The following is a 26,529-nucleotide window of genomic DNA, read 5'->3' on the forward strand; positions in this document are numbered from 1 at the left end:
ATTATCTCTAGTCAAAAGCTGTGTGCTTCACAGGAGCTGGTCCAGTGTCCCAGTGGAAATGCAGGAAGAGATAAAGCTGTTCCAGTGGCGCAAAGATGAAATGTCTATACAGGCAGACTGCCTTCTGTGGGGCAATCGAGTAGTGGTTCCCAAGAAGGGCAGAGACACTTTCATCAATGACCTCCACAGTACCCACCTAGGCATCGTAATGATGAAAGTGATAGCCAGATCCCACGTGTGGTGGCCCGGTATCGATGCGGACTTAGAGTCCTGCGTTCACAGATGTAATACATGCTCGCAGTTAAGCAATGTACCGAGGGAGGCGCCACTCAGTTTATGGTCTTGGCCCTCCAAACCGTGGTCTAGGGTTCATGTCGACTATGCAGGCCCGTTCTTGGGTAAAATGTTCCTTGTGGTTGTAGACGCATACTCCAAGTGGATTGAATGTGAGCTAATGTCGGCTAGCACGTCCGCTGCCACTACCGAAAGCCTGCAGGCCATGTTTTCCACTCATGGCTTACCCGATGTTCTGGTGAGTGACAATGGGCCATGTTTTACCAGTGCTGAGTTCAAAGAATTCATGACCTGTAACGGGATCAAACATGTCACATCTGCCCCGTTTAAACCAGTGTCCAATGGTCAGGCAGAGAGAGCAGTGCAAACCATCAAACAAGGCTTGAAGAGGGTAACTGAAGGCTCACTGCAGACTCGCCTGTCCCAAGTCCTACTTAGCTACTGCACGAGATCCCACTCACTCACTGGGATCTCACCTGCTGAACTGCTCATGAAAAGAGCACTTAAGACAAGACTCTCGTTAGTTCACCCTGATCTACATGAACAGGTAGAGAGCAAGCGGCTTCAACAAACTGCATACCATGATAGCGCAAATGTGTCACGCGAGATTGAAGTCAATGATCCTGTATTTGTATTAAATTATGGACAAGGTCCCAAGTGTCTTCCCGGCACTGTCGTGGCCAAAGAGGGGAGCGGGGTGTTTCAGGTCAAACTTTTCAAATGGACACATTCACCGGAAACACTTGGACCAAATCAAACTCAGATTCACGGACTACCCTGAGCAACCCTCCTTGGACCCTACCTTTTTTGATCCCCCAACACACACACCAGTGGCAACCAGCACCACGGTTGACCATGAAGCAGAACCCATCATCCACAGCAGCCCTGCAGGGCCCAACACACCAGGCAGCCCAGCAAGGCCGGCTGTACTGCAGTCCAGCGAGGGCCCAACAAATGATTCAACAACACCAGCTTTCACACCGAGACGATCAACCAGGGCAAGGGCCCCAGATCGACTCACATTGTAAATAGTTATACTATTAACATTGGGGGGAATGTTATATATGTGGACTTGTATTTACTCTGTACAGCCACCAGAGGGCTCATTCCCCAGAGTCCCAAGGGATCCCATAATTCCTTGGGAGCACAGATATTTAAGAAGGCTTCACAGGTTGGAAGGCACTCTGGAGACCTGCAATAAAAGAATAAGGTCACACTTTACTTTGAGCTCACAGTGTTCAGTCTGACTCTTTCTCCATACACTACACTTCCTAAAGTGTGGTGCCCAAATTGGACAGAATACTCCAGCTGAGGCCGAACAAATGATTGATAAAGATTGCTACTATGGAGAACTAGTTTTCTGGCCTTCCCCAAGTTGGCTGCTTTTCCCGTTACGACGAGAAGGTGACATATTGATCGACAGAATGAGAAAAGGAAAGGCTTGCGCTTATACATTCTGTCCTCCAGAAACATTGCAAATTGTTTGATATACAAAGAATTACCGTGAAGTGGCGCTCTCAATCTGAACAAGACTATCCATAATCTGGGCATTATATCTGCTACTGAGCTTAGCTTCCAAAACCCGTCCGTCACCAAAATTACTTACATACCCTTTCACAATGTTGCTGGCCTCTGGTCTTACAGCAGCTCCTCCACTGCTGAAACCCTTATACAAAGCTTTCTCACTTACACACTCAACTACCCTAGTGCCCTCTTTGGTGGACGCTCCATCCTCCTCCTTCTTACAGGGTTTGACAGCGTAGATGCAGGGAGGATGTTTCCTCTGGCTGAGGAGTCTAGAACCAAGGGTCACAATCTCAGAATAAGGGGTCGGCCATTTAGGACTGAGATGAGGAGAAACTTCTTCACTCAGAGGGTGGTGAATCTTTGGAGTTCTCTACCCCAGAGGGTTGTGGAGGCTCAGTCTTTGAGTATATTCAAGTCAGACATCGATAGATTTTAGGTTATTAAGGGAAACAAGGGATATGGGGACAGTGCAGGAAAGTGGAGTTGAGGTAAAAGATCAGCCAAGATCTCATTGAATGATGGAGTAGGCTAGAGGAGCCGTATGGCCTACTCCTGCTCCTAATTCTTATGTTCAATAAGTCCAATTTGTCAAAAACTCTGCCACTCATGTCCTCTCCCGTGCTATATAGTTCTTTCATCACCCCCATCCTTGGTGACCTCCATGACAAATAATTTATTCACTGTAAAATCTTCATCCTTACCAATAAATTCCACCACAGCCTTGCCCATCTCTATCTCTGCGACCAAATCCAGTTGTGTAACCCTGAGCAAATGATCTGCTCCTCTACTTGAAGCCTTCTAGTTCTTCCCACTCTCTTCGCCCCATCATTGGTAGTGGAACATCCGGCTGCATTGGCCCTGCTCTCTGACATTCTCCCCATAGATCACTCCATCTCTGCAACTTCTTTTCCACCTTCAGACTGGCTCAGTGGTAGCACTTGGAGTCAGAAGGTCGTGGGTTCAAACCCCACTCCGGAGACATGAGCACAAAATCGAGACTGACACTCCCGTACAGTACCGAAGGAGTGCCGCACTGTCGGAGGTGCCGTTTTTAGGATGAGACGTTTAAACCAAGGCCCTGCCTGTTCAAGTGGATGTAAAGCATCTCATAGCCCTATCCGAAGAAGACCAGGTGAATTCTCCTGGAGTCCTGGCCAACATTTATCCCTCCAAAACACATCGCCCAAAGGGATTATCCGGTTACTTACCTCATTGCTGTGTTTGAGCTCCTGTGTGCACGCTGGTATTGTGTTAGACCACATACCAACAGTGATTGCCCTTCAAAAGTAATTAATTGACTGTGAAATGCTTTTGGATGTACCAAGGGCACCAAAAGGTGCTATATAAATAAACGCAAGTTCCTTCTTATCTTCAAGGCAGTGCTCCCCAGTTTGTCAAAGTTAGACAGAAGTACAGCCTGTAGTGCTATGCATGTGGGCAGGACTAATACCAAGTATACTCAACACCCTTCAGGGTAGAGAATTGAAGTCTGTTCTTGTGCCTTCAACTGCCTGGGCCCTAAGCTCTGGAACTCTCTCTCTAAACCTCTCCGCCTCTCTCCTCCTTTAAGACGCTCCTTAAAACCTGCCTCTTTGACCCAGCTTTTGGTCATCTGTCGTAATTTCTCCTTATGTGGCTTAATTTTTTTTTTTATCTTATGAAATTCCTGTGAAGCGCCTTGAGACGTTTTACATAGAAACATGGAAAATAGGAGCAGTAGTAGGCCATTCGGCCCTTCGAGTCTGCACCGCCATTCAATATGATGATGGCTGATCCTCTTTACTACGTTAAAGGCGCTAAATAAATACAAGTTGATGTTGTTGTTCTAGTGCGCAATTTTCGCCGGCTGATGGCCAATGATGCAAATTCATTACCTGTACTCGGTTACATTGCCAGGACAATTAAATATACAATAACAAAATGATGTGTGCTAACTTTTAAGACTTTGCTTAGGCCTCACGTGGAACACGGTGTCCGGTTTGCAACCCCTCACGGCCGGTGATATTGAAGCTTTGGTGAAGTTTCAGAGGAGGGACGCAAAAATTGATACACAGCTTAAAACACCCGAGTTACCCAGCTAGGCTTAACAGGCTGGGTCCATTTAATTTAGAGATGGGTAAGGCGAGAAATTCGTCTCTGGCGGTGGCGCAAAGCGGACGGTATTGGATTGGCTGCCCGTTATACGCAGTGCCCGACACTGAATTCCGTTGACTGCATTGGGCCTGAATATCAGGGCGCTGCGTGTAAGGGGCAGCCAATCCGATCCCGTCCGCTTTGTGCCATCAGCCGAGACGAATTTCTAGCCCATTATTATAGGACGATCTGATGGAGGTGCTTCAAATAATGAAGCCTGGTGTGTGTTCACATTGACCGATTGTTTCGATTAGATAGGTTCAGAAGGACCAGGGGTGGTGTGTCTAAATTTCACACGGGTCGGGGTCAGGTTCGATGTCAGTCGGTTTTTCTTTTCCCAGGGGATAGTAGGCCTCTGGAGGATGAACGGCTGCAGGAGCAGACGGCCGGTGGTCGTGTGTCTGAAAAGACAGACGGCAGTCACTACTTCATTGACAAAGGAGAGGAAAAGGAGGATTGAAGCCACTGTGGATTGAACTAATTCGAATCAGTAGTGATTGAAAACCTCGACCTACCCATAGTGCAAATTAAACATTGCAAAGATCATCTTAAAACTACGTACAGCAGCTCAAATGCTGTTATTTCAGTCTAGTTTCTACTCCATAAATCCACACCATTGGTCTCAAATGTTGTTACTTCATTCTCCTGGCCTGCCAGGCGAGTGAAGATTCGCGGCGTATCTTCAAAAGGAAGCTGAACCAGTTCCTGGCTGGGATGAAGATCACGGCCTACAAAAGATAAGTGGAATACTAAGTAAATACGCCCTCCTGTATGGATCTGAGGCTTGGACGATGTACAGAAGACACCTCAAAGCTGCTGGAAATGTATCACCAACGACGTCTCTGCAAGATCCTGCAAATCCCCTGGGAGGACTGACACATCAGAGTCCTCGCCCGGGCTAACATCCCCAGTATTGAAGCACTGACCACACTCGATCAGCTTCGCTGGGCAGGCCACTTAGTTCGCATGCCAGACACGAGACTCCCGAAGCAATTGCTCTACGTGGAGCTCCTTCATGGCAAACGAGCCAAAGATGGGCAGCGGAAACGTTACAAGGACACCCTCAAAGCCTCCCTGGTAAAGTGCGACATCACCACTGACACCTGGGAGACCCTGGCCGCAGACCGCCCGAGGTGGAGAAAGTACATCTGGGAGGGCGCTGAGCTGCCTGAATCTCATTGCTGCGAGCGTGAAGAGGTCAGGCGCAGGCAGCGGAAGGAGCGTGTGGTAAATCAGTCCCACCCCCCACTTCCCCCGATGAATATCTGTCCCATCTGTGACAGGGTCGGTGGCTCTCGTGTTGGACTGTTCAGCCACCAAAGAACTCACTTTAGGAGTGGAAGCAAGTCTTCCTCGATTGCGAGGGACCACCTATGAATGACTAAGTAAAATAAATCATGGTTAATATGGTCTCCTAGGCTCGTTTCCAGCACCGCACAGGATCGGAGAGGAACTTTACCGATTTTTACTGCCTAATTTTACCCGTCAGCCTTGTGCTCGTTGCCACAATATTTATGTGGCTGATCCATATCAAGTTTCTGGTCAATGGTGGCCCCCGGGATGTTGATGGTGAGGGATTCGGCGATGGAAATGTCATTGAATGTCAAGGGGGAGATGGTTAGGCTCTGTCTTGTTGGAGATGCTCACTGCCTGACACTTGTGTGGTGCGAATGTTGCTGGCCATTTATCAACCCAAGCCTGAATATCGTCCAGGTCTTGCTGCATTGTAGTAAATAGGTGATTCAGATTTTAAACAGTGAGATTATTCCAAGCTGGGCAAGTATGAACCAATAGTTCTTTGTCCTTTATTCCTTAACCAATTAATTGGCAGAAAAAATCAAAGAGCAAGTAATTATTTAAATGGAGAAAAATTGCAAAGTGCTGCAGTAAGTGGGACCTGGGGGTCCTGGTGCATGAAACACAAAAGGATAGTATGCAGGTACAGCAAGTGATCAGGAAGGTCAATGGAATCTTCAACAGTAGTTCCATTGGCTGTGAAGTGGTTTGGCCGTCCTGAGGTTAGGAAAGGCACTATATAAGTAAGTCTTTCTTTCTTTAGATTCTTAAGAATTGAAATGGGAGTTATGTGAACTCATCACTGTCTCATTCAAAGGATGGTACCTCCAACATTACAGCACTCTCGCTGGGTCAGAATCCTGGAACTCCCTCCTTAACAGCACTGTGGGAGCACCTTCACCACACGGACTGCAGCGGTTCGAGAAGGCGGCTCACCACCACCTTCTCAAGGGGCAATTAGGGATGGGCAATAAATGCCGGCCTTGCCAGCGACGCCCACAGCCCAGAACTAATTTTAAAAAACACCTGGGGAATCACTCTGACTCATTCACAGGACAGTAGCTCCAACATTACAGCGCATCTTCAGTATCACCCTTTACTAAGCCCTAGTGTGTATCTGGACCTAAAAACCTTTGAATCCACTGAGCCAAGCTGAGCCAATCTAAGACAGCAATAGGCAAACACTGTCCAAGCCTTGTTGCATTTGCAGGTTACAGCAGGAGTGCCCTCAGTCGGCCGGGCAGCTTTGGAATGCGTTCTTACAATAGCACGGGTCCTAAATGTTATTCTGTATCTCACAGAGAGCCAGAACCCACAGCCTGCCCTTGTGCTCCAAGTACTCTCCTTATTTAAAATTCCTTGCGAGATTCGGACATCCTGTCACTCTGCACTTGGAGCGGGATCTCTTGTTTATTATGTCTCCTGTCATCTAATGGCTGATATGTAAAGATCAGTGAGGAGCAACGAGGATGTGGGTGCAGTGTTTATTTGGCCTGTGTTTGGCTTGCAGCCTGTCGACTTTTCACTTCCTGAGGTCAGAGTTGAATGGGCTGCGAGGTTTATTTGTTAAGGTTTAATCTGACAGTTTCAGCAGTTTTTCCGAAAAAAAAATCTCTGACTGTTTGAGCGCCAGGCAGGATGGAAAGCTGGGGGAGGCATCCAAGCTATGAGTAAACACTGAGAGGACTGTGGCAGCAGTGCTGAGGCAGCCAGATTTCAGCTTCATGTACCAAACGTGCAAGGATTACTGCAAGAGGTATTAACACTGACCTGTTCTTCCACAGACACAGTGAAGCCGTTTAACCTGATTCATGACTGATTGCCCTGCCTGACAGAACCATGGAAATTTATGGCACAGAAGGAGGCCATTCGGCCCATTGTTTTTTTAAGAATTCGTCCACGGGATGTGGGCGTCGCTGGCAAGGCCGGCATTTATTGCCCATCCCTAATTGGCCTTGTGAAGGTGCTGGTGAGCCGCCTCTTTGAACAGCTGCAGTCTTTGTCTTATTGCTTTTGATAGCGGTTTGTTATAACAGAGTGGCTCGCTGGGCCATTTCAGAGGGGCAGTTAAGAGTCAACCACATTGCTGTGGGTCTGGAGTCACATATCGGCCAGACCGGGTAAGGGCGGCAGATTTCCTTCCCTGAAGGACATTCGTGAACCAGATGGGTTTTACGTCAATCCGACAGTTTCATGGTCGCCATTAATGACACTATCTTTTTATTCCAGATTTAATTAACTGAACTTAAATTCCCCAGCTGCCGTGGTGCGATTTAAAGTCACGTTCCCGGACCATTAATCCAGGCCTCTGGATTACTAGTCCAGTAACGTACCCACTATGCTACCGTTCCCTGTGTCCACGCCGGCCGAAAAAGAGCATAACTAGCTTAATCTCACTTTCCAGTTCTTGGTCCGTAGCCCTGTAGTTTACGGCACTTCAAGTGCACATCCAAGTACTTTTTAAATGCTCTGAGGGTTTCTGCCTCTACCACCCTTTCAGGGACTGAGTTCCAGACCACTACCACCCTCCGAGTGAAAAACGGTTCTCCTCAACTCCCCTCTACACCTCCTACCAATTACTTTAAATCTATGCCCCCTGGTTATTGACCCCTCCGCTAAGGGAAACAGGTTCTTCCTATCCACCCTATCTAGGCCCCTCTTAATTTTATACACCTCAATAAGGTCTCCCCTCAGCCTCCTCTGTTCCAAAGAAAACAGACCCAGCCGATCCAATCTTTCCTCATAGCTCAAATTCTCCAGTCCAAGCTCGAAAATCTCCTCTGTGCCTCTCTAGTGCAATCACATCTTTCCTGTAATGTGGTGACCAGAATTGCATGCAGTACTCCAGCTGTGGCCTAACTAGTGTTTTGTTTTGTTCAAACAAGACCTCCCTGCTCTTAGTTGAAGGTGCAGTTGACTGTTCTCGTCGTTCGTCTCCCTGCACCCTCTCCCCACCCCCCTCCCCAACCGCCCCCCCCCCCGCCCCCCCCGATTTAGTGGTCTCCCAGCCTACCTGCCTTTGAGATAGCTGCCATCTGCAGCACTTTAGTCAGCTGTGGGCTGCCGATAGAGTACTGAATCCACCATCTCTGTCCCGCCAAGCCCAACAGCGGTTGTCCCACCAAATTGGATATTTTTTAAAATGTTGTTTCTGGGACGGGGACTAAAATTGGCAAGGCCGCGTCGATTGTCTGTGTCTAGTTACCCTGGCTCACTAAACCACTTCAGGAGGGCGTACAGAGTCAGCCACGTGATAGGTAGACCAGACTGGGCAGGGGTTCCTTTCCCTGAAGGACTTTGGTCAAACAGTTGGGTTTTTAACGGCAGTCCAGAAACTTTCATGGTTATTTATTCCTGGAGCCGGCCCAAAAGAAATTGTCAGATTTTTTTTAAAAGTAAGGGTGAGAGATTGGGTGCATCCCATTAGCGCCCCCGGGGTCCTGCTGCCGTGGTGGGGTTTAAACTCACCTCTCTGGATTACTAGTCCAGTAACATATCCACTATGCTACTGTACCTACGATTGGGGGATGGGTAAGCGGCCAGAGTTGAAAGAGCGCAGTACAGTGTTCTCTTGTCAACATATGCTAAATGATGACAACTTTGGACTTACGTCTTCCACTAACTCGATGGAGACTGATGTGAGCTCAATTTATCCCGAGAAAGGAGACCTTGTGGCTGGAATGTTCGGCACCAGTGCTACCGACACATACTGGGAAATTCAACATTCCCACCCCATGACTGCTTGACCATTAGAAGTGAGCGCTCGGAGTATCCCATACATGACGATAGGCTCAGCTTTCAGTAGCTGTTCCCATACATAGATCACCAACTTCAGCTTATTTTTCCATTCAATGCCTGCCAAGTTTTCCATTTTTGAACCTTCTTTAGAAATGACAGACGCCCACCTGTGGGCCTGACTGCCTGGGTGAGCAAAAGATGGACTGAGTAACCTTGTCCATGTCTGCAGTGATCTTGTGAAAGTAACTGAGGAGCGGGCAGGGAAGTGGAGCTGAGGCCAAGATCTAATCAGATCAGCCCACGATCTTATTAAATGGCGGAGCAGGCTCGAGGGGCCGAATGGCCTACTCCTGCTCCTATTTCTGATGTTCTTTTGTTCTTGTGAGGCACCTGCGTTCGGGAAATGTTCGCTCAGCCCATTCAGCACAGCCAGCATGCTCTGCAAATGACGGAACTCCTGAGCGAAACGTGAACAATGGCAGCGTTCCCGTTTAAAGGCACACACAGGACAGAAGGTGCACTCTTAGCCTCTTACAGGTTGTGGTGTCACAAAAGGCCATGTGTTCCCCTCTGGAAATCCGAGCACTCTGACCTTGCAGATACTTTCTGCAGAAAATTACGTGAGTTCCCGCAATTTGCAGGATTGTTGTTTAATGTTCACGATGGAATAAGTTTAAGGCTTGCGGGTAGTGACAGCACTATTCACGGTTGGAAGGGGGATGATTGATTGGAAGTTTAGTGGGCGTTGGTAATTTCACCGCGCCTGGTCGGTATGCTGTTAGCGCCCCATTATCGCCCCCCCAGAGGTGCTAATGAGAAGCGCAAAGGAGGCCAATTTCTCCCCCGCAATATTTAGGGAGATTGTTAGAAAATATCAAACGTGACTGTCTTGCGGCCTCTCCATCACCTCTCCCAGTCCCCTCCACTGCCTCCGTAATGTCAGACTGCTTTTCCGACATCCAGCCTTGAATGAGCTGAGATTTCCGACATTGGGAAGACTAAAACCGTCGTCTTCGGTTCCCACCATAAATTCCGTCCCTTGGCACTGCCTCGAACCCCTCTCGTCACTGTGCCATGTTGAGCCAGACTGTTCACAACTTCATTGTCCTATTGTCCCCAAGCTAAGCTTCTGACCCCATGTCCTCTCCATCACAAAGACTGTCTGCTTCTACCTCCATATTGTCACCCACCCCTACCTACGCCTAGAACATAAGAACATAAGAAATAGGAGCAGGAGTAGGCCATACGGCCCCTCGAGCCTGCTCCGCCATTTAATATGATCATGGCTGATCCGATCATGGACTCAGGCCCATTTCCCTGCCCACTCCCCAGAACCCCTTAATCCCTTATCGGCTGCCGAGATCCTTACCCATTCCTTTTATCACCTCCATTGCTCTCTGATGCGATTCCATTGCCCTTCTGGTCCCATCTTCCGCCCTCCATAATCTTCAGCACATCCAGACTTCTGCCCGAATCCTATCCTGCGGAGTTCGCTGTGCTAAATTGGCTCCTGGTTCCCCCGCAGCCTCAGATTTTAAATTCTCATCCTTGTGTTGAAATTCTACCACGGCCTCAACCCTTCTTATTTGTCTAACCTTCTCCAGCATTGCAACCTTCTCGAAAGTCTCTGTCCCTTTGACCCCGCACTCTTATGCTTCCCTGTCTCTTTGCTCCACCCTTGGTGGCCAAACCTTCAGCATGCAGGTCCTGAGCTTTGGAATTCCCTCACAAAATCCTGCCACCTCTCTCTCGCTCCCTCTCCTCCTTCAAGAACCCCATTAAAACCTGGATTTTTCACCAGGTTTCTCGAAAACACCTCCCAATATCTCCTTCTTGGGCTGTACGCTCATCTTATGTTTTTCCTTGTACCTCTGCTAAGGGCCTTGGTACATTTTTCTATGTTCTGGGGTGCAAGTTATGGTTCTAATGGGAGAACGACTAAAAATGAGCTGCTGTAAGTTGCATTGGCTGTAAGTGAGGTTTGTTTTCAGACAACTAGAAGACTCGCCCTATCAAAAAGGAAGAGGGTGTGCAGCAGTGTTGCACTGGTAACTTCTGAGAGAGGTGACAGCCTCACATGCCAATTAATTAAACCCAGTAGAAATGTGGTGGTTCTTTTAATAGGCGATTCATAGGGGGTGCCATTATTCAAAGATGCTTTCTAAGACTCTGGGAGGCCAGGAATTTGTGAAAGGTAATACCTTGTATTGGTAAATAGATTCCTGAACGGGAAACCTCAAATATTTTCACGTGTGTTCCCTGAATGTGATGTGAAAACAAGCTCTCTTGAAGTCTATGGCTGTAAGCCAATTTCCTGGACAGACTGCCTTATAATGTGAAGCCTTGTGGCCATAGTTAATTTGTTCTTTTTCAGAAACGTATTCAATCTTCTTAAATTCAGATTGGTCTATACACTCTAGTGTTCTTGGCAACTAAAAAACACAAGAGTAAAACCTTTCCTTTTCCGTTCTTATTGGAACTGACTCTGTGGCTACATTCTTTTGGACTCTAAGGGAATCAAGGGATATGGGGATCGAGCAGGAAAGTGGAGTTACATAAGAACATAAAAAATAAAAGCAGCAGTAGGCCATTTGCCCCCTCGAACCTGCTCTGCCATTCAATAAGATCATGGCTGATCTGATCTTGGCCTCACCTCCACTTCCCTGCCCGCTCCCCATAACCCTTGACTCCCCTATCTGTCTATCTCCATCTTAAATATATTCAATGACCCAGCCTCCACAGCTCTCTGGGGTAGAGAATTCCAAAGATTCATGACCCTCTGAGAGAAGAAATTCCTCCTCATCTCCGTTTTAAATGGGTGACCCCTTATTCTGAAACTATGGCCCCGAGTTTTAGATTTCCCCATAAGGGGAAACATCCTCTCTGCATCTACCCTGTCAACCCCCCTCAGAATCTTATATGTTTCAATAAAATCACCTCTCATTCTTCTAAACTCCAATGAGTATAGGTCCAACCTGCTCAACCTTTCTTCATAAGACAACCCCTTCATCTCAGGAATCAACCTCGTGAACCTTCTCTGAACTGCTTCCAATGCAAGTGTATCGCTCCTTAAATAAGGAGACCAAAACTGTATACAGTACTCTAGGTGTGGTCTCATCAATTCCCTGTACAGTTATAGCAAGACTTCCCTACTTTTATACTCCATCCCCCTTGCAATAAAGGCCAACATTCCATTTGCCTTCCTAATTACTTGCTGTACCTGCATGCTAACTTTTTGTGCTTCATGTACAAGGACCCCCAGATCCCTCTGTACCGCAGTATGTTGTAGTCTCTCTCCACTTAAATACTAATTTGCTTTTTTATTCTTCCTACCAAAGTGGATCACCTCACATTTTCCCACATTATACTCCATTTTCCAATTATTTGCCCACTCACTTAACCTATCTATATCCCTTTGTAGATTATTTGTGTCCTCCTCACAACTTGCTTTCCAACCTATCTTTGTATCATCAGCAAATTAGGCTACAATACACTCGGTCCCTTAATCTACGTCATTAATATAGATTGTAAATAGTTGAAGCCCCAGCACTGATCCCTGTGGCACACCGCTAGTTACAGTTTGCCAATCTGAAAATGACCCATTTATCCCGACTCTCTGTTTCTGTTAGTTAGCCAATCCTCTATCCATGCTAATATATTACCCCCAACCCCGTGAGCTCTTACCTTGTGCAGTAATCTTTTATGTGGCACCTTGTCGAATGCCTTCTGGAAATCCAAATACACTACATCTACTGGTTCCCTTGATCCACTCTGCTCATGACATCCTCAAAGAACTCCAGAAAATTTGTCAAACATGATTTCCCTTTCATAAAACCACACCGACTCTGCTTAATTGTATTATGATTTTCTAAATGTTTTGCTACTACTTCCTTAATAATAGACTCCAGCATTTTACCAATGACAGATGTTAGGCTAATTAATCTATAGTTTCATGCTTTCTGCTTTCCTCTTTTCTTGAATAAGGACGTTACATTGGCGGTTTTCCAATCTGCTGGGACCTCCCCAGAATCCAGGACATTTTGGTAGATTACAACCAATGCATCCACTATCTCTGCAGCCACTTCTTTTAATACCCTAGGATGTAAGGCCATGGTAGAAGACACTAAATGCATCCCAATAATAATAGATAATCAAGGGGTTATAGATAGAGATGAAACAATCACTATCACGACAGAATATGTACTAGGCACTCCTTGTGGCAGCAAGTTCCACATTCTTGACCTTTTCCACTGAGGTATTTTCACACCCCTTGTGTTATTTAATGCTTTTACACACATGGACTGATCCTGCACATAGCCAGCAACTTTTCGAGTTCACAAATCCGAACCGGTGCAACGGTAATTCTGATACAAAAACAAAATGAAAAGTTGCTTGTCCCAGTTTTCAGCTCTGTGCTATTAAAATTCCACTTGGAATACAGTAACGCAAGGCACGACTTAACCCCAAACACTGGACATCTTTCAGCGACCTCATATAAAAAAAAATGACAGAGGTTGTTTCACTGTAGCCAAAACAAACTATTTGTGCTTGAGGGCACTGTACATGCCTTCAATGAGGGCACTTATTGTGGATCAAGCATGATGGTATTTTGGCAGCCGGGGGGCTGGGAATATCATTGGCAAACAGGCTCCCAGGAGAGGGGCACTCAAGGCAAGCACTGTTCCGGGCTTCCTGTGAGGACAGAGGCATGAGCGACTTCTTGCAAGTTAGGGATAGGCACGCGTCAAACACACAAGCTCGATTATAATCTCCCCGTGAATGTCCAGGTCAGTGTGTGGCAATGCAGCTCCAACTCCCACCGCGCTACAGTGCCAGCGGTCGGAGCAAGGAGCCTCTGGGCCGTTCGGCTGCAGCTTACAGACGGCGAGGTTACTGACGTGTGTCGGTAGGTGCGATTGAAGAATACTGTCTGGAGCCCGAACTCTGCCCAGCAAATCGTGGAAATAAAAGGTCTAATTTATGGAGTGTTGGTGTAAATAGTACGGATTGAACATTTCACCTGAGTTAGTTCCATTGTGCCCGAAATTCACCATATTACATAGAAACATAGAAAATAGGTGCAGGAGTAGGCCATTCGGCTCTTTGAGCCTGCACCACCATTCAATATGATCATGGCTGATCTTGCAACTTCAGTACTCCATTCCTGCTTTCTCTCCATACCCCCTGATCCCTTTAGCCGTAAGGGCCACATCTAACTCCCTTTTGAATATATCCAACGCACTGGCCTCAACAACTTTCTGTGGTAGAGAATTCCACAGGTTCACAATTCTCTGGGTGAAAAAGTTTCTCCTCATTTCGGTCCTAGATGGCCTACCCCTTATCCTTAGACTGTGACCCCTGATTCTGGACTTCGGCAATATCGGGAACATTCTTCCTGCATCTAACCTGTCCAATCCCGTCAGAATGTTATATGCTTCTATGAGATCCCCTCTCCTTCTTCTGAATTCCTGCTTCTAAGCCTAGTTGATCCAATCTTTCTTCATATGTCAGTCCTGCCATCCCGGGAATCAGTCTGATGAACCTTCGCTGCACTCCCTCAATAGCAAGAATGTCCTTCTTCAGATTAGGAGACCAAAACTGCACACAATACTCAAGGTGTGGTCTCATCAAGGCCCTGAACAACTGCAGTAAGACCTCTCTGCTCCTATACTCAAGTCTTCTCGCTATGAAGGCCAACATGCCATTTGCTTTCTTTACTGCCTCCTGTATCTGCATGCCAACTTTCAATGACTGATGTACAATGACACCCAGGTCTCTTTGCACCTCCCCTTTTAGTAATCTGTCACCATTCAGATAATATTCTGCCTTCCTGTTTTTGCCACCAAAGTGGATAACCTCACATTTATCTACATTATACTGCATCTGCCATGCATTTGCCCAATCACCTAACCTGTCCAAGTCACCCTGCAGCGTCTTAGCATCCTCCTCACAGCTCACATTGCCACCCAGCTTAGTGTCATCTGCAAACTTGGAGATATTACATTCAATCCCTTCATCTAAATCATTAATATATATTGTAAACAGCTCGGGTCCCAGCAGTGAACCTTGCGGTGTGACCTTAGTTTTTTATTGCAGATCTCCAGAGTGCCTCTCCAACCTGTGAAGCCTCCTTAAATACCTGTGCTCCCAAGGGATTATGAGATTCTTTGGGACTCCGGGGAATGAGCCCTCTGGTGGCTGTACAGAGTATGTACAAGTCCAGATACATAACAACATTCCCTCCTAAAGTCAATAGTGTAACTATTTACAATGTGAGTCGATCTGGTTCCCTTCTTGCCCTGGTTGATCGTCTCGGTATGAAAGCTGGTGTTGTTGAGTCATTTGTTGGGCCCTCGCTGGGCTGCTGTGCAGCTGGCCTTGCTGGGCTGCCTGGTGTGTTGAGCCCTGCAGGGCTGCTGTGGATGATGGGTTCTGCTTTGTGGTCAACCGTGGTGCTGGTTGCCACTGTTGTGTGTGTTGGGGGATCCAAGGTGGGTTGCTCAGGGTAGTCCGTGAATCTGAGTTTGATTTGGTCCAAGTGTTTCTGGTGAATGAGTCCATTTGAAAGTTTGAGCCGAAACACCCTGCTCGCCTCTTTGGCCATGACAATGCCGGGAAGCCACTTGGGACAAATACAGGATCATTGACTTCAAACTCGTGTGACACATTTGCGCTATCATGGTATGTACTTTGTTGAAGCCGCCTGCTCTCTACCTGTTCATGTCGATCAGGGTGAACTAACGAGAGTCTTGTCTTAAGTGCTCTTTTCAAGAGCAGTTCAGCAGGTGGGATCCCAGTGAGTGAGTGGGGTCTCGTGCGGAAGCTAAGCAGGACTCGGGATAGGCGAGTCTGCAGTGAGCCTTCAGTTACCGTCTTCAAGCCTTGCTTGTTGGTTTGCACTGCTCTCTCTGCCTGACCATTGGACGCTGGTTTAAACGTGGCAGATGTGACATGTTTGATCCTGTTACGGGTCATAAATTCTTTGAACTCAGCACTGGTAAAACATGGCCTGTTGTCGCTCACCAGGACATCGGGTAAGCTGTGTGTGGCAAACATGGCTCGCAGGCTTTCAGTGGTGGCAGCGGACGTGCTGGCCGACATTATCTCACATTCAATCCACTTGGAGTACGTGTCTACAACCACAAGGAACATTTTACCCAAGAATGGGCCTGCATAGTCGACGTGTACCCTAGACCATGGTTTGGAGGGCCAAGACTAGAGATAATAAGGGGTCCTGGCTTGCCCAGGTTTTGATCTGCCGGGCAGTGACGGGTGATTGCTCACTCTCAAATGCTTCCATAACCATGGCTAGATCTGCGGGCTGCGCCATTTCCACCCCCGTGGTGGGCAATGGCAGCCTAATGAGAGCATTGGCGCAGTTTTCTGTGCCTGGTCTGTGGCAGATGGCGTAGTTGTATGCGGACAACGTGAGCGCCCATCTCTGGATGCGAGCCGATGCATTGGTATTTATCCCTTTGCTCTCGGAAAACAGGGATATAAGTGGCTTATGGTCAGTTTCCAATTCGAATTTTAGCCCAAATAGGTATTGATGCATTTTCTTTACCCCATAGACAGACGCTAATGCTTCTTTTTCAATCATGCTGTTGGCTCTCTCGGCCTTAGACAGACTCCTGGATGCATAAGCAACTGGTTGCGGTTTCCCGAAATCATTGGCTTGTTGCAATACATACCCGATGCCATATGATGACGCATCACATGCTAATACCAAAAGCTTACCTGGATCGTACAACACAAGCAATTTGTTTGAGCATAACAATTTTCTCGCTTTTACAAAGGCATTTTCTTGGCTTTTGCCCCAAACCCATTCGCCCCCTTTTTGTAGTAAGACATGTAGTAGTTCTAGCTGAGTGCTGAGACCCGGTATGAAGTTACCAAAGTAGTTCAAGAGTCCCAGCAGCTCTGTCACGTTCTGTGGCCTCGATGAGTTCTTGATTGCCTCCGTCTTCGCGTTGGTGGGCCTGATGCCGTCCACCGCAATCCTCCTTCCCAAGAACTCCACTTCAGGCGCCAGGAAAATGCACTTCGAGTGTTTTAACCTGAGCCCCATGCGGTTGAGCCGACTAAGAACCTCCTCCAGGTTCTGCAGATGCTCGACTGTGTTCCGACCTGATGTCGTCCTGGAAGACCACGGTGTGCGGGATCGACTTCAGTAAACTTTCCATGTTTCTCTGGAATATCGCCGCTGCTGATCGGATTCCAAACGGGCATCTGTTATAAACAAAAAGACGTTTGTGCATGTTGATGCAGGTGAGGGCCCTCGATGATTCCTCCAGTTCCTGCGTCATGTAGGCTGAGGTCAGATCCAGCATCGTGAACGTCATTCCTCCCGTCAGCGTTGCAAAGAGGTCGTCGGCTTTTGGAAGTGGGTATTGGTCCTGCAGGGAGAAATGATTGATAGTTACTTTGTAATCGCCACAGATTCTGATGGTGCCGTCTCCCTTGAGGACTGGGACAATAGGACTGGCCCACTCGCTGAACTCTCTTTGATGCCCTCTCTTTGTAGCCGGTTGAGCTCGATTTCTACCCTTTCTCTCATCTTGTAAGGTACTGATCTCGCCTTGTGATGGATGGGTCACGCCCCCGGAATTAGGTGGATCTGCACTTTTGCTCCTTGGAATTTCCCGATGCCTGTTTCGAACAGCGAAGGAAATTTGTTTAAGACCTGTGCACACGAAGTGTTGTCAGCGGGTGATAGCGCTCGGATGTCATCCCAGTTCCAACGTATCTTTCCCAGCCAGCTCCTGCCGAGCAGCGTGGGACCATCGCCCGCTACCACCCAGATTGGTAGCTTGTGCACCGCTCCATCGTAGGAGACCTTTACGGTAGCACTGCCGATTACAGGTATCAGTTCTTTCGTGTAAGTTCTTAGTTTTGTGCGAATTGGATTTAAGACTGGCCTTGAGGCCTTGTTGCACCACAACCTCTCGAAAGTCTTTTTCCCATGATGGACTGGCTCGCACCCGTGTCCAGCTCCACTGACACCGGGAGTCCATTTAGTTCAACCTTCAGCATTATCGGGAGACAATTCGTGGTGAATGTTTGCACCCCATGTACATCTGCCTCCTCTATCAGAGGTTCTGTTTCATCATGATCCTCCGTGGATCTCTCCTCCTCTGCAATGTGATAGTTCGCAGGTTTAGCAGGCCTAGCAGCTCGCCTGCACACTCGGAGGTGTCCCATTGTTCCACAGCCCTTGCAAATGTATCCTTTGAATCGGCATGAATGGAAACGATGATCACCCCCACAGCGCCAACAAGGTGCTAATGGCCTTGCATTCATCACCCTTGATGGTGGACTCTGAGACATCTGTGGACGTGTAGCTGCAGGTATGTGTGACCTGCCCTGTCCGTTACAATTCAAAAACAACATCACTTTGTTCACAGTACTTGTAGCAGCACTTGTGTGCTGAGAGATTTGCTTAGTATTGTCACTGGTGGCAATGAATGCCTGGGCTATCGCTATGGCCTTACTCAAGGTTGGAGTATCTACAGTCAAAAGTTTGCGAAGTATGGTTTCATGGCCAATGCCAAGTAGAAAAAGTCTCTGAGCATGTGCTCCAAATGTCCTTCAAATTCGCAATGTCCTGTAAGGCGTCTTAGCTCGGCAACATAACTCGCCACTTCCTGGCATTCAGATCTTTTGTAGGTGTAGAACCGGTACCTCGCCATCAGAATGCTTTCCTTCGGGTTCAAATGCTCTCGGACCAGTGTGCACAAATTGTCGTACGATTTCTCCGTGGGTTTCGCTGGAGGGAGCAGATTCTTCATGAGGCCATACGTTGGTGCCCCACAGACGGTGAGGAGGATCGCTCTACATTTGGCAGTGCTCTCTTCCCCATCTAGCTCGTTGGCCATGTAGTATTGGTCGAGTCACTCCACAAAGGCTTCCCAATCATCTCCCTCCGAGAATTTCTCCAGGATGCCCACTGTTCTCTGCATCTTTGCGTTCGCTATCTGTATCTCGTCTCCAGTTGTAGTGTATGAAGAAAGAGTCAGACTGAACATTGTGACCTCAAAGTAATGTGTGACCTTAGTCTTTTATTGCAGGTCTCCAGAGTGCCCCTCCAACCTGTGAAGCCTTCTTAAATACCTGTGCTCCCAATGGATTATGAGATCCCTTAGGACTCCAGGGAATGAGCCCTCTGGTGGCTGTACAGAGTATATATAAGTCCAGATACATAACAGTGACAAAACAGGAACTCCACAGCAAGTACTCTGTACAAAATTGTATCAACGGCTGGCAGAGCTGCACATGGCAGGGCATCTGCAAGACCGGGAGCCATTCAAAGTTTGCCATTGAGGGCCTACTCGACTGCGTATGTGAGAACAGGAGCCACTCAAATCCTGCCATCGGGCGCAAATCCAAGCTCAATGTGTTGGCACTGTGGGGGGCAATCACCGACCACATTAGTGCCACTTCAGGCAGTATGTATGCAGAGGGTGTGCGAAAATGGGGCATCTTCAGCGGACGTGTCCACAGTGGAGCAAGCGAGCTGCGACACACCACGTGGATGATGATCAATTCAGCATGAATCTAGCGATGCAGCCCGAGACATTTAAGAACTACGAGGAAGAAGTGTATAGCATACGTGCGTTCCTAAGAGCCAACCGATAATGATGGAAGTAAAATGAAAACGTTAAATATGGTTTTATCTGAAGTACATACGTTGTTTTCTTGCCCACCAAATTCAGTGTTTGTTCTATAAAGATGCAGCCAGTATATATAAAACATGACACAATTCTGAAAACATTTCCCAAACTTGTCTTTCTAAATTTTGTGACTATCTTATTACTTATTATTTACTTCAGCCTCTCCCTTGTTTTCAGTTGCACTACTATTTCCTTTGAGCTTAAGCCATTAATTATATTTTAATACAAAGGTTTTGATTTTATATTTTCAAGCATGTAGTTTTGGATTCGGTGATCTTGATTCTTAAACCAGTTTGCTGTGCAGGTGTTACTCTAGTTTAATTCCAGTTCACTGTATGTACCTGGTGGTGTAGCTACATTCTGCTTCTTTCATATGGTCGTAGCAAAGCAAAAGAGTAAACTAGTAGAGTGGACAAGGGAGAACCAGTGGATGTGGTGTATTTGGACTTTCGAAAGGCTTTTGACAAGGTCCCACACAAGAGACTGGTGTGCAAAATCAAAGCGCATGGTATTGGGGGTAATGTACTGATGTGGATAGAGAACTGGTTGGCAGACAGGAAGCAGAGAGCCGGGATTAACCGGTCCTTTTCAGAATGGCAGGCAGTGACTAGTGGAGTGCCGCAGGGCTCGGTGCTGGGACCCCAGCTCTTTACAATATATATTAATGATTTGGATGATGGAATTGAGTGTAATATCTCCAAGTTTGCAGATGACACTAAGCTGGGTGGCAGTGTGAGCTGTGAGGAGGATGCTAAGAGGCGGCAGGGTGACTTGGACAGGTTAGGCGAGTGGGCAAATACATGGCAGATGCAGTATAATGTGGATAAATGTGAGGTTATCCACTTTGGGGGCAAAAACACGAAGGCAGAATATTATCTGAATGGTGGCAGATTAGGAAAAGGGGAGGTGCAGCGAGACCTGGATGTCATGATTCATCAGTCATTGAAGGTTGGCTTGCAGGTACAGCAGGCGGTGAAGAAGGCAAATGATATGTTGGCCTTCATAGCTAGGGGATTTGAGTATAGGAGCAGGGAGGTCTTACTGCAGTTGTACAGGGCCTTGGTGAGGCCCCACCTGGAATATTGTGTTCAGTTTTGGGCTCCTAATCTGAGGAAGGATGTTCTTGCTATTGAGGGAGTGCAGCGGAGGTTCACCAGATTCCTGGGATGACTGGGCTGACATATGAGGAGAGACTGGATCGACTGGTCCTGTACTCACTGGAGTTTAGAAGGATGAGAGGGGATCTCATAGAAACATATAAGATTCTGACGGGACTGGACAGGTTAGATGCAGGAAGAATGTTCCCGATGTTGGGGAAGTCCAGAACCAGAGGACATTGTCTTAGGATAAGGGGTAAGCCATTTAGGACTGAGATGAGGAGAAACTTCTTCACTCAGAGAGTTATTAACCTATGGAAATACCTACGGCAGAGAGTTGTTGATGCCAGTTCATTGGATATATTCAATAGGGAGTTAGATATGGCCCTTGCGGCTAAAGGCATCAAGGGGTATGGAGAGAAAGCAGGAAAGGGATACTGAAGGAATGATCAGCCATGATCTTATTGAATGGTGGTGCAGGCTCCAAGGGCCGGATGGCCTACTCCTGCACCTATTTTCTATGTTTCTATGTTTCTATGATTATGTCATTCGCCATAGACCAGGCACCGACAATTGCGGTGATATACTGAGCCGGTTACAGTTGCCCACACCGGAGGTGGAAACGCCAATGCCCGCAGAGCTACTCATGGTCATGGATGCCTTTGAGAGTGAAGGGTTGCCTGTTACTGCTCAACAAGTTAAGACCTGGACCAACCAGGATCCGACCCAATTGGTTGTAAAACGTTGTGTTCTTAACGGGGGCTGGTCGACCATCCGCAAGGAAATGGGTGATGAAACCAAACCGTACAGCCGTCGCAAAGATGAGCTTTCCATCCAGTCTGACTGTGTACTGTGGGGTAATCGTGTTGTAATGCCCAAGAAAGGCAGGGCGAGATTTGTATGGGAGTTACATAGTACGCATCCCGGTATTGTCATGAGAAAGGCCATCGCCAGGTCCCATGTTTGGTGGCCTGGCATTGACTCGGAGTCATGCCTGCATCAGTGCAGCACTTGCATGCAGTTAAGCAATGGCCCAAAGAAAGCTCCACTCAGTCTGTGGTCATGGCCATGCAAACCGTAGTCTAGAATCCACATCGACTTTGCGGGCCCCTTCCTCGGTAAAATGTTTTTTGTGGTGGTGGATGCATACTCCAAGTGGATAGAATGCGTGATCATGTCATCCAGCACTTCCACTGCCACCATTGAGAACCTGAGAGCCATGTTTGCCACACATGGTCGGCCAGACATCGTTGTCAGCGACAATAGATCGTGTTTCATGAGTCTGGAGTTTCAAGAGTTCATGAAACACAATGGCATAAAACACATGAGGAAAGCCCCATTCAAATCCGCGTCCAATGGTCAAGCAGAGCAGGCAGTTCAAACCATCAAGCAGAGCCTGAAACGCATAACTCACAGTTCCTTGCAGACACACCTGTCACACATACTGCTCAGTTGTAGGACAAGGCCACACTCGTTTACCGGGGTCCCGCCTGCTGAACTGTTGATGAAGACAGGCCTCAAAACGAGGCTCTCTCTAGTCCATCCTGACCTTAACGATCATGTCGAAACCCGACGTCAACGCCAGCAGTGGTATCACCACCGCGCTGCAGTGTCACGCGACATACTAATATGGCAGGGGGATGGGAACCAATGCAGGGAGACAGAGGGAAACAAAAAGGAGGCAAAAGCAAAAGACAGAAAGGAGATGAGGAAAAGTGGAGGGCAGAGAAACCCAAGGCAAAGAACAAAAAGAACCACTGTACAGCAAAATTCTAAAAGGACAAAGGGTGTTAAAAAAACAAGCCTGAAGTCTTTGTGTCTTAATGCAAGGAGTATCCGCAATAAGGTGGTTGAATTAACTGTGCAAATAGATGTTAACAAATATGATGTGATTGGGATTACGGAGACATGGCTCCAGGATGATCAGGGCTGGGAACTCAACATCCAGGGGTATTCAACATTCAGGAAAGATAGAATAAAAGGAAAAGGAGATGGGGTAGCATTGCTGGTTAAGGAGGAAATTAAGGCAATAGTTCGGAAGGACATTAGCTTGGATGATGTGGAATCTATATGGGTAGAGCTGCAGAACACCAAAGGGCAAAAAACGTTAGTGGGAGTTGTGTACAGACCTCCAAACAGTAGTAGTGATGTTGGGGAGGGCATCAAACATGAAATTAGGGGTGCGTGCAATAAAGATGCAGCAGTTATAATGGGTGACTTTAATATGCACATAGATTAGGTTAACCAAACTGGAAGCAATACGGTGGAGGAGGATTTCCTGGAGTGCATAAGGGATGGTTTTTTAGACCAATATGTCGAGGAACCAACTAGGGGGGAGGCCATCTTAGACTGGGTGTTGTGTAATGAGAGAGGATTAATTAGCAATCTCGTTGTGCGAGGCCCCTTGGGGAAGAGTGACCATAATATGGTGGAATTCTGCATTAGGATGGAGAATGAAACAGTTAATTCAGAGACCATGGTCCAGAACTTAAAGAAGGGTAACTTTGAAGGTATGAGGCGTGAATTGGCTGGGATAGATTGGCGAATGATACTTAAGGGGTTGACTGTGGATGGGCAATGGCAGACATTTAGAGACCGCATGGATGAACTACAACAATTGTACATTCCTGTCTGGCGTAAAAATAAAAAAGGGAAGGTGGCTCAACCGTGGCTATCAAGGGAAATCAGGGATAGTATTAAAGCCAAGGAAGTGGCATACAAATTGGCCAGAAATAGCAGCGAACCCGGGGACTGGGAGAAATTTAGAACTCAGCAGAGGAGGACAAAGGGTTTGATTAGGGCAGGGAAAATGGAGTACGAGAAGAAGCTGGCAGGGAACATTAAGACGGATTGCAAAAGTTTCTATAGATATGTAAAGAGAAAAAGGTTAGTAAAGACAAACATAGGTCCCCTGCAGTCAGAATCAGGGCAAGTCATAACGGGGAACAAAGAAATGGCGGACCAATTGAACAAGTACTTTGGTTCGGTATTCACTAAGGAGGACACAAACAACCTTCCGGATATAAAAGGGGTCGGAGGGTCTAGTAAGGAGGAGGAACTGAGGGAAATCCTTATTAGTCGGGAAATTGTGTTGGGGAAATTGATGGGATTGAAGGCCGATAAATCTCCAGGGCCTGATGGACTGCATCCCAGAGTACTTAAGGAGGTGGCCTTGGAAATAGTGGATGCATTGACAGTCATTTTCCAACATTCCATTGACTCTGGATCAGTTCCTATGGAGTGGAGGGTAGCCAATGTAACCCCACTTTTTAAAAAAGGAGGGAGAGAGATAACAGGGAATTATAGACCGGTCAGCCTGACATCGGTAGTGGGTAAAATGATGGAATCAATCATTAAGGATGTCATAGCAGTGCATTTGGAAAGAGGTGACATGATAGGTCCAAGTCAGCATGGATTTGTGAAAGGGAAATCATGCTTGACAAATCTTCTGGAATTTTTTGAGGATGTTTCCAGTAGAGTGGACAAGGGAGAACCAGTTGATGTGGTATATTTGGACTTTCAGAAGGCTTTCGACAAGGTCCCACACAAGAGATTAATGTACAAAGTTAAAGCACATGGGATTGGAGGTAGTGTGCTGACATGGATTGAGAACTGGTTGTCAGACAGGAAGCAAAGAGTAGGAGTAAATGGGTACTTTTCAGAATGGCAGGCAGTGACTAGTGGGGTACCGCAAGGTTCTGTGCTGGGGCCCCAGCTGTTTACACTATACATTAATGATTTAGACGAGGGGATTAAATGTAGTATCTCCAAATTTGCGGATGACACTAAGTTGGATGGCAGTGTGAGCTGCGAGGAGGATGCTATGAGGCTGCAGAGCGACTTGGATAGGTTAGGTGAGTGGGCAAATGCATGGCAGATGAAGTATAATGTGGATAAATGTGAGGTTATCCACTTTGGTTGTAAAAACAGAGAGACAGACTATTATCTGAATGGTGACAGATTAGGAAAAGGAGAGGTGCAAAGAGACCTGGGTGTCATGGTACATCAGTCATTGAAGGTTGGAATGCAGGTACAGCAGGCGGTTAAGAAAGCAAATGGCATGTCGGCCTTCATAGCGAGGGGAATTGAGTACAGGGGCAGGGAGGTGTTGCTACAGTTGTACAGAGCCTTGGTGAGGCCACACCTGGAGTATTGTGTACAGTTTTGGTCTCCTAACCTGAGGAAGGACATTCTTGCTATTGAGGGAGTGCAGCGAAGGTTCACCAGACTGAATCCCGGGATGGCGGGACTGACCTATCAAGAAAGACTGGATCAACTGGGCTTGTATTCACTGGAGTTCAGAAGAATGAGAGGGGACCTCATAGAAACGTTTAAAATTCTGACCGGTTTAGACAGGTTAGATGCAGGAAGAATGTTCCCAATGTTGGGGAAGTCCAGAACCAGGGGACACAGTCTAAGGATAAGGGGTAAGCCATTTAGGACCGGGATGAGGAGGAATTTCTTCACCCAGAGAGTGGTGAACCTGTGGAATTCTCTACCACAGAAAGTTGTTGAGGCCAATTCACTAAATATACTCAAAAAGGAGTTAGATGAAGTCCTTACTACTAGGGGGATCAAGGGGTATGGCGAGAAAGCAGGAATGGGGTACTGAAGTTGCATGTTCAGCCATGAACTCATTGAATGGCGGTGCAGGCTAGAAGGACCAAATGGCCTACTCCTGCACCTATTTTCTATGTTTCTATGTTTCTATATCTGTAAATGACCCAGTGTATGTACTTAATCAGGGTCAAGGGTCCAAGTGGCTCCCGGGCAATGTTACGGATAAGGAGGGTAACCGGGTGTACCTCAAGAATAGGCAGAAAGCACATTGATCAAATCAAGCTAAGACACACTGACAAACCAGAACAGTTGGAAGAAGACATCGCGAACTTAGACCGTCGGTGGTCCTCGGGTCATAGATACACCCGTGTGGGCCCGGTATATAACCTGAACTTCACCTTTGTATCTTGACTTCTGGAAGCCATTAAAAACTGACCAGGTTACACCTCATCACTGGCTCACAGTACGGAATTCATTGTATCATTTCATACACCACATTACCCCCCCACCACCACACCACCATAGATGGGGCATTGTGTACAGATTGTTAACCGGTTTATTGGTTATGAAGTGAATAGTGACAACATCATGACTTCTGGATTTCATCCACTCCAACGTAAGAACATGATCCATCTTCCCTGAGTTCTCTCTCTCGATCCCGCACCCCCCCCACCCCCGCCCCACCTCACAAACTCTCTCCCTCCAGGCTGTCTCTTTCTCCTTCCCCACCCCCTCCACCCCCCCCCCCCCCCAGGCTCTCTCTCTCTCTCTCTCTCTCTCTCTCTCCCCCCCCCCCCCCCACCCCCAGGCTCTCTCTCTCTCTCTCTCTCTCTCTCTCCCCCCCACCCCCCACCCCCAGGCTCTTTCTCTCTCTCCCCCGACTTTCTCTCTCTCCCCCCCACCGAGTCTCTCTCTCTCTCTCTCTTTCCCCCTCAGTCTCTCTATCTCTCTCTCTCCAGGCACTTTCTTCTGGAAAGGTAAACCAGAAGAAGAATGATGCCTCCGTGGGGTAGTTTCGCCATGAAAAATGAACTAGTTGGGTGTCTCAGAGACTCCCCTTGCGGGATAACTGAATGCCTCATAAACCTTTGGCTCACCCTAGCTCGGAACCAGTGCGCTACAGTCTTCAGTGCGTACGCCCCAACACTGGAAGCTACAGACGAGACGAAAGAGGAATTCTACTCCGGCCTTGAACAATTCCGGTCCTGAGTCCC

This window comes from Pristiophorus japonicus, chromosome 12 (genome assembly GCF_044704955.1).
Source record: "Pristiophorus japonicus isolate sPriJap1 chromosome 12, sPriJap1.hap1, whole genome shotgun sequence".
NCBI lineage: Eukaryota > Metazoa > Chordata > Chondrichthyes > Pristiophoridae > Pristiophorus > Pristiophorus japonicus.